This window comes from Parus major, chromosome 18 (assembly GCF_001522545.3).
Source record: "Parus major isolate Abel chromosome 18, Parus_major1.1, whole genome shotgun sequence".
NCBI classification, from domain to species: Eukaryota; Metazoa; Chordata; class Aves; order Passeriformes; family Paridae; genus Parus; species Parus major.
Window position 1 is genome coordinate 3,978,366 of NC_031786.1, and position 13,817 is coordinate 3,992,182.

Here is a 13,817-nt window from a genome sequence, read left to right on the forward strand (position 1 = left end):
GAAATGAAGACATTTTCATAGGCTGGATCTGAAGGTTATGCTGAGTCTGTGTTGTATAATACTGACCAGGTTGATAATTAATGTACAGTGTACACAAGGGCAGCTTTGATCTGCAGGTTAATACACATTCACTGCACAGCTTGGAAAAACAGGAGATACTACAGAAGAGTTTTCACATTATTAGATATGAATCTATGGATTACAAGGATGTGACTGCAGGAGCTATGGATGCTGAAGATTTTTAAAAGGGGAGGCAAATGGCTCAGTAGTTAACTGCTGCTTTTCATGGGATAGGAGGGAGAATAGTGAGCACTGGGAAGTGTCACCACTGGGGTGAAACCCAAGGTATATAGCCTAGGACAGGGAAGAGGATGTAAGAAAGGTATTTTAAGATATTCCCTCTTCTCCTCAACCTTTGCCCCCTCTCATCAGCCAACTCCAGAAACATTTTGGTTTAGATGGAGTAAGGGCTTCAATTTTTGGAAATGGCCTCACAGTTTGTTTCTGTGCCTTTATTATGATTGATTTAAGAAACCACTCCAAGTTCCATATAGACACTTGTGATGAAATGGCCTGTCTCGTTGCATGATCTACTCAAAAATGTGCTTTCATCCTAAGATCATAATTGTACAGATTTCCAAGCAAAAGGGTAAAAAAATAGACTCTCACTCTGTCATACATTTTTAAAGACAGGACCAAACAATTCTCTTTTGAATGTAACAAACAAATTATTTCTCTAACATAAAGGCACCATGAGATAGGAGAAAGCTTTTGACTGCAGAGGAGCCCATTGAATGTGGAATGCAGGAGCAGGGGGAGGTGGGTTGGCAGGCAGCGGTCCAGCAGCTGGTAGGAAAGGTGCATAAAAGCAGAGAAACAACAGAGGATAAATGGAAATTTTCTAAAGTATCTGGTAATGGTTTCTTCTTCAAAGCATGCAACCCACAGAACAGCTTTAAATAGTTACAGTCCTATTTGCCAAAATTACATTAAAATAGGATTTTGAAGAAATGGAGACATATAGGTTGTTTGATGGCTTTTAAACCAGAAAGCTGAGAACATGGAGAATGTCTGTGCAGTAGATTCATAGACTGGATATGTCTAGAAAATGGTTTTTAGGCCAAGAAATTACAAATCTTTATAAATTGTGCTGGAATCAGTTGAGTATGCGTAGACCCTCTAAAGGAGGAAGATACTTGAGTTTTCTTCCCATTGCCTAAGGTATGGACCATCTTCTGCAAATTGTTGTTTTGGAGTTGTTTGTCACCAGCTGAGCATTAAATTCTGTTCCCAACTCAGCAGCATACATGCTTTTTTAAGAGTTGCTGTACCTCTTTGGCTTTGTGCCTCCTGCCACACCTTATTTGAGGGTTATGGTTGTAAATTGATCAGGACAGGGATTACCTTTTCCTGGGGGGATTTTTTGCAGCATGGAGTTTACCCTGCAGTGGGGTGAACCTTTCTCACTCTGTGTACAGAATTGACAGGGGGGTGGTTCATACATGACAGTGCCACATTGCTTCTCTCTAGGACAGCCACCTCTGCAAAGACACCCTCCAAACCCACAGCTTTTCTGTATGAGTGACGTTATTCACCGAGTTAACTCAGTGCTGGAAACAAGTCCCAAGTAACTGTGCAGCTCCCAGCACGTTGCATCTCCTATCTGAGGCCACTGGACATGTTTGAAATGAAAGTGGTGTTAATTTGAAGCTGTCCTCAGTCTTCATGTCCCCTAAATAGTGATACTCATTAGCAAACAAACTGTTCTCAGTCTCCTGTAGCAGGATGTAAAGAGCAGTCCCATGTTCTCTGAACCGAGCTGAAATTATTGGTATGTTCTGATACGTGTTTTGTCATAGGAACAGGGTAAATCCCTCTGATTGTGCCATTCAGTAGACACAGCTTTGTTTATTTTTTAAGCTGGCACAGAAATGCAGGATAAGCTGAGCTGACCACAAGTCATTAAATGTTATGACTTGAATTGAATGCTGAACAATATTGTTAAAGCATAAAGGGAAACTCTGGAATAAATTAACAGGTCGTATAATATCTTGTGTTTCCCAGAAACACAGCCACCCATCTCTCTTCAACTGCTTTCTCAGCTAAAGGTGAAATATTTCTTCTCCAGCTCAAGGCATCCAGGAGTCAGACATTTATGTTTGAGCTGGCCACAGCTGCAGCCATGCTCCCTTTGCAGTTTACAAGGAGAAATGGGAACTTCCAAAAGGTGATTCAGCTTATCCTAAGACAGATATCTGTGATGGATCAGAAGATTTGCTCTCAGAAGGTGCCTGTTTGTCTCCACTGAAAGATTTCCTGTGACCACCATCTCCTCCCAGGTATGGGCAATTACAGCTTCACTGAATTAACTGCTGGTGCTGGTGCACAGCTCTGCCCTGCTGTGACAGGAGCAGGATGGGGCTGATCACCATCTTCTTGCATCATGTGGATATTTGAGAGGAAAAGTATATTAGATGCTTAGGGGTTTCTGTTTGCCATTGGTGGATGACAGTTCATGCTGCACACAATGGATCATTTAATCCACAATTTATTTTGTAAACTTTTCTTGTATGAGGAATTCTGTTCTTTAGGAGAGTTCTTGTTGTGCACTGGTGGAAGGGGACACAGTTCTGTTGCTTTGAGGGTACACTTGTGCATCTTTCCTCTCTAAGAGGCTTCAGCAGATATGAAAAAAAATAGTTGTTGTCTTTGTTCCCAAAGGTGATTGTGGGGTCTGGCTTCACACTGATGTGCAAAATCTCTGGGGGTGCCAGAGCTGGCACTGGAGATGAGCTCAGCCCAGCGTACAAATCCAGGTGAAAAGTGGAGCCAGCAGCCCTGGGAGGCAGCCCTGAGTGCTCTGTGTGATAGATGCTCTTCAAAATAGCCAATGACCCTGCACTGGAAATCAAAGCCTTCTTCTGGAGCTGGACTTGGTCCATAGACATGTCTTCTTTAGTTGCTATAGTTCTTTGAGCTGGCTTAGAGAAGGATTTTGCACTTGTGTTCTGGAGCAGTTGCCTCACAATTATATCTCAACTATTTCTAGGAAGGCAGCAGCCAAACTGCATTGAAACTGAAACTTTTTTTTTTTGTCTGGATGCGGTCTGCTACAAGTTTACATCCATATGTGTAATTCCAGAAACTTTGATTGGAAGGCTGAAGCTCATTGGAGTAGGAACTTCCAGGATTAGACCCTAAAAATATATGTTGTTTTACCAAATAATACATATTACTACTTAAAATAGCATAGTTCTGAAGTAGCGGCTTGACATCCATATTTCTGTTGCCAGGATATTTTCCCACTAAAAGTGAATTAAATCATAAAAATCAATGTCTGTTTAGACTGTTCATTATTATTGCTTGGTTAAGTATAAGCAATTTGTCAACACATAACAGACGCTTGGGGAAGACATTTCCTTGCAATAATACAAATCTGAAATTCTCCTGGCTGCTTCCTAACCTGGCACTCACAGCCTTGGATCCAACTGCACAGCTCAGAAGTTTTGAAACTAGCCTCTGAGCTGGGCTTTGGGTAAAGTTTCTCAGGAGTATATAATTATTCTCATTATACCTGTTGTCAATGATTCATTGACCGCTGAGACATACATACGAGCTATTTTTCTTTTTATGACTTTTTGGAGGGATGATTCACTGGTTATAAGTGTACATTATCATATGACTAAAGAAGAAAAAAAAAAGACAAATGGAGTGAAGTACCACTGAGATTTTCCATATTAAAAGAAAAGAGTTTGGTCAATAAAACAGTGATGTTTCTCCCACATAAAGCCAGCAAGCATCTGTAAAGCTTCAGAACAGGCAGAATCCTAAGTTTTCCTTTGGTTTTATACTTCTGCAATGCAATACACCAAGATCAGCAGAGTAAGACAAAGTAAACACAGCTGGGAAAAGACAGGGGTGTATCAGCTTTTTTTCTGAGAGGCTTGGCCATTCTCTGCTCAGGTGTTGGTCCTTCCTTGTTCCACATTAACCCAAATTACTGATGCCAGAGGAGGGCTCTTTCCTAGCAATGCCACAGGGAGAGCAGGATGGGTCATTCAGCATAGCTGTGGTGTCAGGGATGCTCACAGCACATCTGTTCTGCTGGGTTTGGCTAGAGGAGAGGGGATAAATCCTGGTCATTGACTCTACTTGAATGACATCACTCCTGGGAAATGGTGGGGCAGTTCTTGGAAATAAATTTGTTTCATATCAGTGGCTGGTGAAAACCCAAAGCTGTCATAGGACTACCTTGACATCAGTAGCTTTGAGTGCATTTTGTAACCCACAGGTTGACATGAAGATAGGGAGCAAAGACCTTTGAAGGTGCTGACTGAGAGACAGAAAAAAACCCCTGTTCCCCTGTGGAAACTGGTCAGCAGAGCAAGATGGTCTGTTGAGCAATGGGGAAAATAGATTTATGTGTCACTGTTAGCTTCTGTGAACAAGCCAAAGTGTTCTGGCACAAAACACACGATATTTATTCACAAGAATGTGGGATTAATTGCTATCATCCAGATTTTTTTAATGAGAACACATTTTGGTTTTTGGTTACAATAGTCCTGAGCCTCAGTCATTGTCAGGAGCGGGACTGCCCTGCCGTGTGAAAGGCCCAACAGGAAACAGTGGTGGGTCCAGGGAGGGAATTCCATGGAAATGTCCAGCCCACGGCTGCCTTTGAATGAGGGGAGTTCACTTACATTTTTGTGGAGGACACATTTATGGCCTAATACAAAGGTCTATTTACATTAGCTTGTTAGCAAGAAAATAACTTCCCAGATGTTTTACTTATTTCACTGGATGTTATATTTAGTTGATTTTCCTCTTCTCTGGCCTTTCTTTTAAAAGTAAATGCTTTTAAAAGCATTTTCACCTCTCTTCTCTGTATCTGTCTTTGTGGTTGACCTGACACATCTTGAAACTGAATCATAGGCTTCATTTGTCTTAGATTCAAATTTTATTAGCTGGATCTCCCAGGCTCTTGCCAAACACTGTCCTCCAGCCATTTGAGGTGTTGTATCTTCTCCTTCCCCTGCCACCCCGTGACCCAAATTGCAGTTTGCACTTGGACATTCTTCTCTCATCAGAACCACCAAAACGTTCTCTTATGCCTCTACTTGTGCTTGACTTTCCCCTTTGCTTGGACCACAGCTCTGCTCTGGGTTGCTCTGGGATAGAACAGCACTCCTTTAGCATAGAAATTATGGGTACCAGTTCCTTCAGCCTGTGTGAGAAGAGCCAGGAAGAGAAAAGGGGCATGAGAAGGAGTGAATGCTAATGGAATTTGGGAGGGGTGGCTGAGCTGAGACAGGAGAGAGTTCTCAGTTACTCAATTTGACAGGCACTTCCTCTGGGTTAGCAGGAAATATTTCTGCTCTCACCTGAACTAGAATTTGGTGTACACTGTTGTATACCAGCAGTGTGAATTTGTAGTTATCCCTAGATATCCACTGTCCCCATGGAAATCAACTGCTGGAGATGCTGAACTGAGTATGGTATATCCACATGTGCTGCCTGGTGCAGGTCTGCCAGTTGATGTAAATCTGTGGTCTGTACTCAGCAGCAACACTAAACTCTTCTACATTTCATATTCTTATTGTCCATATGAGGACATAATTTACCTGTGTTTTGCACTCTTCAAAGTTTGTCTGTATTTGGGCTATCTGCTCCCTCCATTTCCTTAGTTAGTGGGGAATTGACTCTGTCCTTACAGAATCTTGAGACACACACAGAAGAAAGAGATTTTTATCTACAGAGACAGAGATCACAGATATATGAACTATGTCAGGGGTGAGCAGGTCATTCTGATGCAATCCCATGGAAACATGTAATTACATTTATAGGCACGGTTGAGTAAGGCAATTTGGAGCACAGCTGGTGAGTAGCGGGGATTTTCTCCCCTCTAGTCATTGCCATGGACCCACGGGCTGGAGGAAAGCCCAGGTTGAAAGGGTCACTCACAGGCCAATAAAGGAATATCTGTAGACTGGGAACACCAGCCTCAACAGTTTCAAAAACATGTTTTTCTTCATCTTCTTGAAGATTACACTTAGTCATCACTTACATGGTTGGACTCTTATGATCTCACAATTGCAAACCTTTTCCTTTCTTCTGCCTCCCCCTCTGTCTCTCTTATTTTTTTTTTTCCCCCCTGTTTCTGTAGAACCATTTATTAAACATATGTTTTATTCTTGCCTGGGGATTTCCAGTCAGTTTTCTGTGGTTGATATCCCAACGCCTAAAGTGTTCTCAGAGTACGGTTGGGGAGATCTTAGTCAATGCAACAGGAAAGAAATCATGCCTGTTCCCTTGCATTAAATAGGTGGGTCAGATTTCCAGCTGGTGTCAATTATCCTGGCCCTGGATCTGTTCAGATGGTGGTTGCAGCTTCTCTGGGAGATGTGGAGGAGTAAAGTTTTGCTAACAGTGGTGCTGAGGGAAGTGTTCAGTCCTTGGGAGGTTGTGTCCAAGTTGCCAGTGCAGTCTTTCAATTGGAAAGTGCTGCAGTACCTTGTCCATTCAAGTAAGTGCTGTATGAAAGTTTATGACAGAGCTGGATTTGTTTGGCCATATTTTCCAAACCTTTTTTACCATCTCCTAGGGATTTGACTCTTGCCTGCAGTACCACTAAACTTTCTTGGTGTTGCAGCAAATTACTGAGTCTGGGTAGGGCTGTCCTACATATCTAAAGGCCACCTTTGTTTCTGTAGAATTTCCATTAGTTTATCTCAGTGATCCACTTTTCTACATCCCTTTCCAGGCAGAAACTTTGTCAACTTCTCTACTTTCCTGGTGACACACTGCTACACAAGTCACTGCTTTGCCCTCTCACCCCAAACTCATTATTTAAACCCATCTTCATCAGACAATGTTATTATTGCATTTACTGTTGCATCTGGAAGGCTTAAAATTCAGACACACAAAAAAGAGTAAAACAATTTGTTCTGCCCCAGTGATCTTGGTTGCTAGAGACCTCTTCAGCAACTTCCAGCTCCATTTAGTCACCAATTAAACCAAATCCTTGTCATATAATAGCTCTATGTAAATACTTGCTTGGAATAAGTTTTGCTATCTGATGTTATACTGTTATGTACAATTTTAATTGATACAGCTAAAACGCATCCAAACTTTGAATGATTTTCTTGTGACACGTGCTGTGCTAGGATATTCAAATTACTATTGTATAATGATGACTAATTCCTTAACTAAAGTCCATCAGTAAAATCTCAGCTTTTTATCTCACTCTTTTGAAGTATAAAAATACCATTATTTCATCTCCATAATACCTTTTATGTTTTATCTCAGCTCAGTCCTACTTACCAGCATCTGTAGTATAATTTTTTCTTGTATATTTATTGAGTCTTAAGTGTTGCAATTGAGTTGTTACCTTATGCTTACCTGGTGGCTATGTCCTCAGCACAGGGCTGGTGTAACCTTGAGGAAGGTTTTCTTGATTTCTGGTGGGGAAAGTCTGTCTTTTAGGATTTCACTGTTCTCAAGCTCCATGAGCTTGTAACTAATTTCTGTTTGGCGTCAGCTGCTGTGCACTCTTGAAGAAATTGCAGTCTGAAGGGATGTATTTTGGGTAAGAGTAGAGGCCAGCAGGCAGCTGCTCTTGGAATTGCTCAAGAGAGGCACCTGAAAATGCAGCTAAAGGCATTACTTTGTTCCTGGTGCTGCTTCTCCAGTTCCAGGTGTGTGTGCTGGGCTGTGCCCTTGCCTTGGCCTACCCGTGAGAGGTTAGACATTCCTGGAGAAGGGAAAGGCTGCATCTTCATTGCCCTGTACAAGGACTGTGCCACTTCCCTTGTTCAGCAGTCATGGGTCTGATTTTGGCTAGAGCAATCCCTGTGCAGGGGTTGTTCCTGTGGTGAACTGGTGTGCAGACCTTGATTTTGCCCTCCTTCAGCCCTTGACCAGGGAAGAGTAGGAAGGGGAGAAGGTGGCCAGCAAACTGGATTCTCTGCTTTAAGCTTTTTCTTTGGCTGGAGTAAGCCTTATATTTTGGTTTGACTTTTCAGGAGACAGACTGTCTTTGTATTTGCTTTTTAAATTATAATTAGTTATATGGGAGTGCAGCTACATCTCTGTCTGTGTTGTAGAATCCTCTTCTTGTTGTCTGTCTTGTTGTTGGCCTGTCCTGTGCTCAGTGATGTCCAAGTCCAAGATGCTCATTGAAGAGGTACATTAGGAAAGCCAAACTGCATCTCTGAAGGTGTGTATTCGATCAGTCTTTTTGTACTCTTCACCACAAAAGGTGAATCCGTTAGACTGCTTTCTTTCATTTCACTGGGATTAATTATAGAGTCAGAAGATACATTTTATGGCAGTGAAGAGTAAAATCTTTGCTTTTAAACTCCCCAGTCTCACAGTCTTCAGGGAGAGATCCATCAGGAGAGACAGTGCCTAATCTAGCTTTCCTGTGTGCATCAATTAAAACTTCTAAACTGGGGTCTGAAACTTTGAGTGTTACTCAGTAAACAGAACCTGTGCTGAGTGAAAGCCCTAGGCTAGAGAAGGCCCTGCTTAACAAGGCTGGCACCCCAGATTCCTCCTGGAAAGGACAGCTCATCTCACTGAACCATGGCTTGTACACTGTCACTGTCAGGAAGTGGAAAGACAATAGAAGTAGGGTGTACTTAAGTTATTTGTAACATCTAGTGTATAATACATAGAAAAGAACTAAAACATTGTAGCTGTTACACAAAATCAGGTCAGGCCTGAATGGTGTCTCCAGTGTCACCACGGGCTGCCAGACAGGGTGATGCAGGCTGTGTCATTGGTATTGGTGTGAAACAATAGTGTCCAGAGCATAGAAGATGAGGTTAATAGGGATGGGGTATCTCCTAAGTTACTTAGAAGATAAAACAGAGAATTTGGTAAAGCAAACTTCATCAGCATGTGGCAATGGTTAGGGTGCCTGCAGAAACCATCACAAGGTCTGGTTGCTGTGATGTATGTGAGCAGGATATTGTTCAGTGCTGCCTTGCTTTCCATGTCCCTCAATCCCTTAATTTTTTAATGTCTCTATTCTTTATTTGCAAAGTAAGGATCCAGTATCACCTTTAGGAGGATGTGGTTTGTCTTAAATTATGAATGTCTATAAAGCTCTTTGAAGTCTTTTTGTGGCTCTTGTTTCAGCAGTACAAGGTATTATCTATACTATCATTGCTGTGCTTGTTCAGGAAGAGCACAATGGTTTTTATTTGCAGCTGTGGTCCCAGCTGAACTCAGCAGTTGGATAGTGAGGGATAGGTGTTCCATTAAAACTGCTTGTGGAAAGCTCAGCTGCCTCTAAATATGAGAGTTGCAGGAGTAATGAGAAAGAAGGCCACAGGACAGAGATAGAGAAGTGCTAGCTGCAGCTTTTGCTTTATTCTTCCCTTTTTCCTTGTTACTAATCTGGCCAACTAGAAATAAAAATTTATGCCTGTATCTCTTAGAGAAGCATAGCTGGAATGGAAGATTTATTGGCACCAATATGAAGGAACAATTTCAGAAAGAGCTCTGGAAATAAACTCGTGTTGGGATTTAACTTACTCTGATCTCTTTCTCTACAAGAGCTAATGAGTAGAACTGGGCCAATTAATCATTGACTTTTGCCTTTCTATGCCGCATTTAATAAAGATTTTTAAACCCTCTTTAGGGTTGGCAATTGATACCAAAGCAACTATGGGGTGGGAGTTTTAATATTCTATTTACAGCTGGACTAGAGACAGGTATGTACTGGTTAATTACAAGCCTTGCTAAGTCACTGAGAGCTTCAGAAAAACCCAGGTGTGAGTGGTAGCTCCGCTCTACTGGCATGGAGTTTTCCTGTGCTGTGCTCACACCAATTCTGTGAATGCCCCCAGGTTGTTAAGACAGGATGGTGGAGTCAAAATGATCAAAAATGAGGGGAGGAGTGACAGGAATTAGCTGGTTTTCAGGACCCACTGCACATGTTGCACTGTAAACTCCCATTCCAAAGTGGGATTGAACATTCTGATGTTATGAAAATGTGATCTGTAGTCATGTACAATGATTTAACAGGCTTGTGAATGGAGGTGGTTTTTCTATCTAGTAAAAGGCTGGTAAACAATATCCAAAGTTTCTTGCTCCCCACAGAACTGAGCTGCAGGCAGCAGGGCTCTGTGTGTGAAGAACCCTGGAGGACAGACACCTTCTTCTCTTAAACCTCCAGGATGCTCAGGAAGTCACAACTTGTAAGTTATTACAAATGGATCATTAGATGAACCGTGTTTGTGTCTGAGATGGGCAGATTGGCACTGGCTTCTAATTGATGCACAGCTGAGGTTTAATGCAGCTTCAAGAAATCAGTGCATAATGATGCTTTCCCACTTCATTCCAAGGCATGTTTCTTCTGGCCCTCCTGTTCCCCTGCTTCTTTTAGCTCTGGTTAACTACGATGGAGAAAATTCACTCACAAAGCCTCGTCTGCTTTCTTGCAGTAGTGTGATTGGTTGCCCAAGGAAGGGCAACTCAGTCTGGTTTTCAAAGCATTTTTTGTAGGATTGAACTGACTTAAAGCTTAATAGGATACGTACAGTGTTACACAGAATGCAGCTCTCGTGCTGTGCACTGAAAATTTACAATTATTTTAATTTAACCCAAATGAAAATGTTATGAGCCAAGTTATTTTGCAGACATCTCTTCTGGATAGTTATTTGATTCCTTACACTTCATATGGAAGATTTAACTTGAGGTTTGGCTGCTCTATTCATGTGTCCAAATGTATTTTGGGGGTTTGGTTTTTCAAAGCAGACCTCTTCAGCTTTTGCAGGTGCAGTTTTTTGTCCTTGCAACTAACTTTGCCTTCAAAGGAATGTTGGGAGGGGACTCGCTGCAGCACAAGGAGTGGCACATCACAGTGGGCACCCAGAATTGGGGGGCAGTGTCTAAAACATTCCTGCAAGTCTCTTTTCAGGAATGGGGAGAATTAGGCCAGCTGTGTTCTCTGGATGGAGGCTGCAGGCACTACAGACACTTCTCGTGCTTTATTCTGGTGTGGGCAATGTGCTGACATGGGCCTGGCCTGGGTGGTAGAAATTCATGTCTTCAAGGCCTCAGGGACTCTGGGGCTGGTGATTAGAAAAGCTGCCCTGATATCACAGGTTCTTGGGCAAGAAAGACTGTTAAAGCACCTTTTTGTTCATGGAGAGAAATATTTTCTGCTTGGTGTCCTCCTGCCCTGAGTGTTTCTGTGAAGCCTGACCCAAATGACCTCTGGAAAGCAAATCCTGAGGCTGTTCAGTGCAGGTGACATGATGAAAGGGCGTTGTGTCCTTGGTAGCTCAGCACTGGCATTCAGTGCCTACATGAAGTGGTCATAAAGTTAGTTCTGGTGCTATAAAGATGTTTGTAAGACACTGCAGAGGAAGAAATTCCCAGCAGAGGGTTTCTGTGTATTTGATTTGTATTTGGTGTTTGTTGGACCTCATGTGGAATGTCTGGGGGATTGTTTTAGCTGCCACTAATGCAGAGAGGGAAGATTTTTAGTAGACAAATGGGAGACACTTGTCCTGTCTTCATTCTGATGTTAATTGGGAGTTTGGAGCAAGATTCAGCCAGGCACATACTTGTTTGTACATGCCTGCTTTTCTGTCTCAGTCACACAAATGCTCAGGATTAACACTGGAGATGAAAAGATCTAAAGAGATCATCCCAGGACTTGGACTGGCCAGAGTCTGGATCCTACTGGCCTGAGGAGGAGCCTGACCTTGGCACAACAAGCTGTGGCTGGCCTGGTATGGGTCAAAGCTGACTTAAAGTCAGAGCAGGGGAAGAGGAGAGAGCCCAGAGCAGACAGAGAAACTCTGAAGTTTCTTAGGTAATTTCCAGAACTGTTATTGCTTCCAACTGCTCCTGCCTTGCTCCTTTCCATCACAGGTCTCCAGAGGCCTGGGGATGCTGACAGCCTGACCCACATCACCCCTACTCCTGCCAGACTTGACGGAGGGGTTTAGTGGTTCCAACAGGAACAGGGAATCAGGAGCATTGTGTGACCATTGACTCCCACATTGACCCTTTTCAAATGCCTCACCTTAATAGAAGAGACCCTTTGTCAACTGCTAAAGTGTTTGAATTGTGTTTAACAGGCTCATCTGCTAAAGCCCCTCCTGGAAATGGTCTCTCTTCATATTTTAGATTCCAGCATCCTTTTATGGAAATTAGCAACCACATGGAGAGGGTCTAATTGCATAGAGCCTTGTTGAGCTAGAGTCAACATTTTCTTAACCTCTTATTAAGCCTATCATAAAGGTATGTTTTTTGAGGTTGCATTATTAGCATGGTGTGTTTGGCTTCATGTCTGAAGGAAGTGCTCCAAAGATACTAACACACACTGAATTGAACGAAAGAATGAAGATGATTATATGAAGTACAAGAATTTTAAGTCTGTTAAAAGTTTAACTAGAAAACCTTCGTTGCTGAACCATCTGCTTTTAATCTTCCTATTGCTATGCAGTCTTCTGGGGACTTGGGCTTGGCAACAGATTTCCAAATCACTAAATTAATCTTGTCAGGTTCAGGAAGCACCAGAAAACCCTTGGGAGGTCCATTCTGCACTCAGTTACACCTGTGTGAAGTCACCACCCTCTGCTAACACAGCGACACGACGTTTTCCCTGTAGGATTGTGTGGTCAAATATCTAGGCATGCTGATCTGCAAACTGAAATTTGGCTGGATTAGTTGTCTAAAATCTCTTATGGATGACCCTGAAATATTCAAAACAATCTGCATCATCATCAAGCAGTCTCAAATATCCATGTGGATGTCGAAAAAAAATTGCTCAGCAGCACTCAATAGTAAGTCTTTTTACAGCAATACTTTTTGTGGTTGAGCCATTGGTTTACATGTGGATGAGATGTCCTCCCTGCAGCCCTGTTCTGTCAGCAAGGGCTGTCAATATGTGCATGGGCCTCATCAAAACAGGCTTAGAAAAGATCTTAAACACGGAGTGTCTCTATTAAAAAAAGCCCAAAAGTTAAACCTGGTCTAAATTCCTTATATTTGGATGGCAAGCAGAGATGGAAACTGGCTTTAGACACCTGTCAGCTCAAGGAAATAACCACACAGAAATTCTGGTTTCTTAACGTTCACGTCCAGCACTATGACAAGTGCTCAGCAAACAATGCACTGGAGATGCTGTTGCTGCCTCCAGGCTTTGCTGGTCTTTCAGTGCAGCAGGAAGTGCCACCTCTGCATTCCTGGCTTCTCATTCAAAGGCTGCAGCTCACCAGAGGACACTGAGTAGTGGGAAGAAGTGGTGGTGAAGGTTTGGGGAACCCTTGTGCCCAAGCTGGGCAAGAAGAGCAGTGGGAGCTCCTGGCACAGGGGCTCTGCAGCTGCCTCTGCCCCTGAGGAGCCATCTGGCAGCTCCACAACAGCTGGGGGATTTTATTAGAAAGCTGCGTTTTCTGAAGCCCTGCTCTGTGCCTGTGCTTTGATTTGCTACAGAGCATCCTCAGAACATTTTCAGATTCCCTGTGTCTCATTAGGTGTAAAATACCTTCACATCTCCCTGGTGATGGGAATGTTCTGCACATTTCCCTGCTGGGTATCTCCTGCACATTCCCTCATGCTGTGAATCCCCTGATGCTTTCTGCAAAAGCCGCTCCTGTGTGGTTGGATCCCTTTGGAGCTTTGCCCCGGAGTAGCTGTGGTGGAGGCTTGCAGCACAAAGTGGGAAGCAGTGTTCCCACATTGTTTTTCTCATTTAATTCTCAGGGAAAAGCCTCAGATTTTTCTAAAAATCCAGTCAGTCTCACTTGTGAAATCTGACGTACAGCCTAAAAATAGCATTTTGGTGAGAGCTG

At 42.8% G+C, this 13,817-nt stretch overlaps 1 long non-coding RNA gene across 4 annotated transcripts in view; it reads left to right on the forward strand.

Moving 5' to 3' along the window:
• Positions 1–1,900: 1,900 nt before the first annotated feature.
• The window catches only part of LOC107212506, a 71,185-nt gene continuing 59,268 nt past the window's right edge, over positions 1,901–13,817 (forward strand). For all 4 annotated transcript variants that reach the window (XR_001524480.3, XR_004499751.1, XR_004499749.1 and 1 more), the window contains exons 1-2: positions 1,901–2,339; positions 10,108–10,205. This is a non-coding gene — a long non-coding RNA (uncharacterized LOC107212506). The remainder of the gene's footprint in view (positions 2,340–10,107; positions 10,206–13,817) is intronic.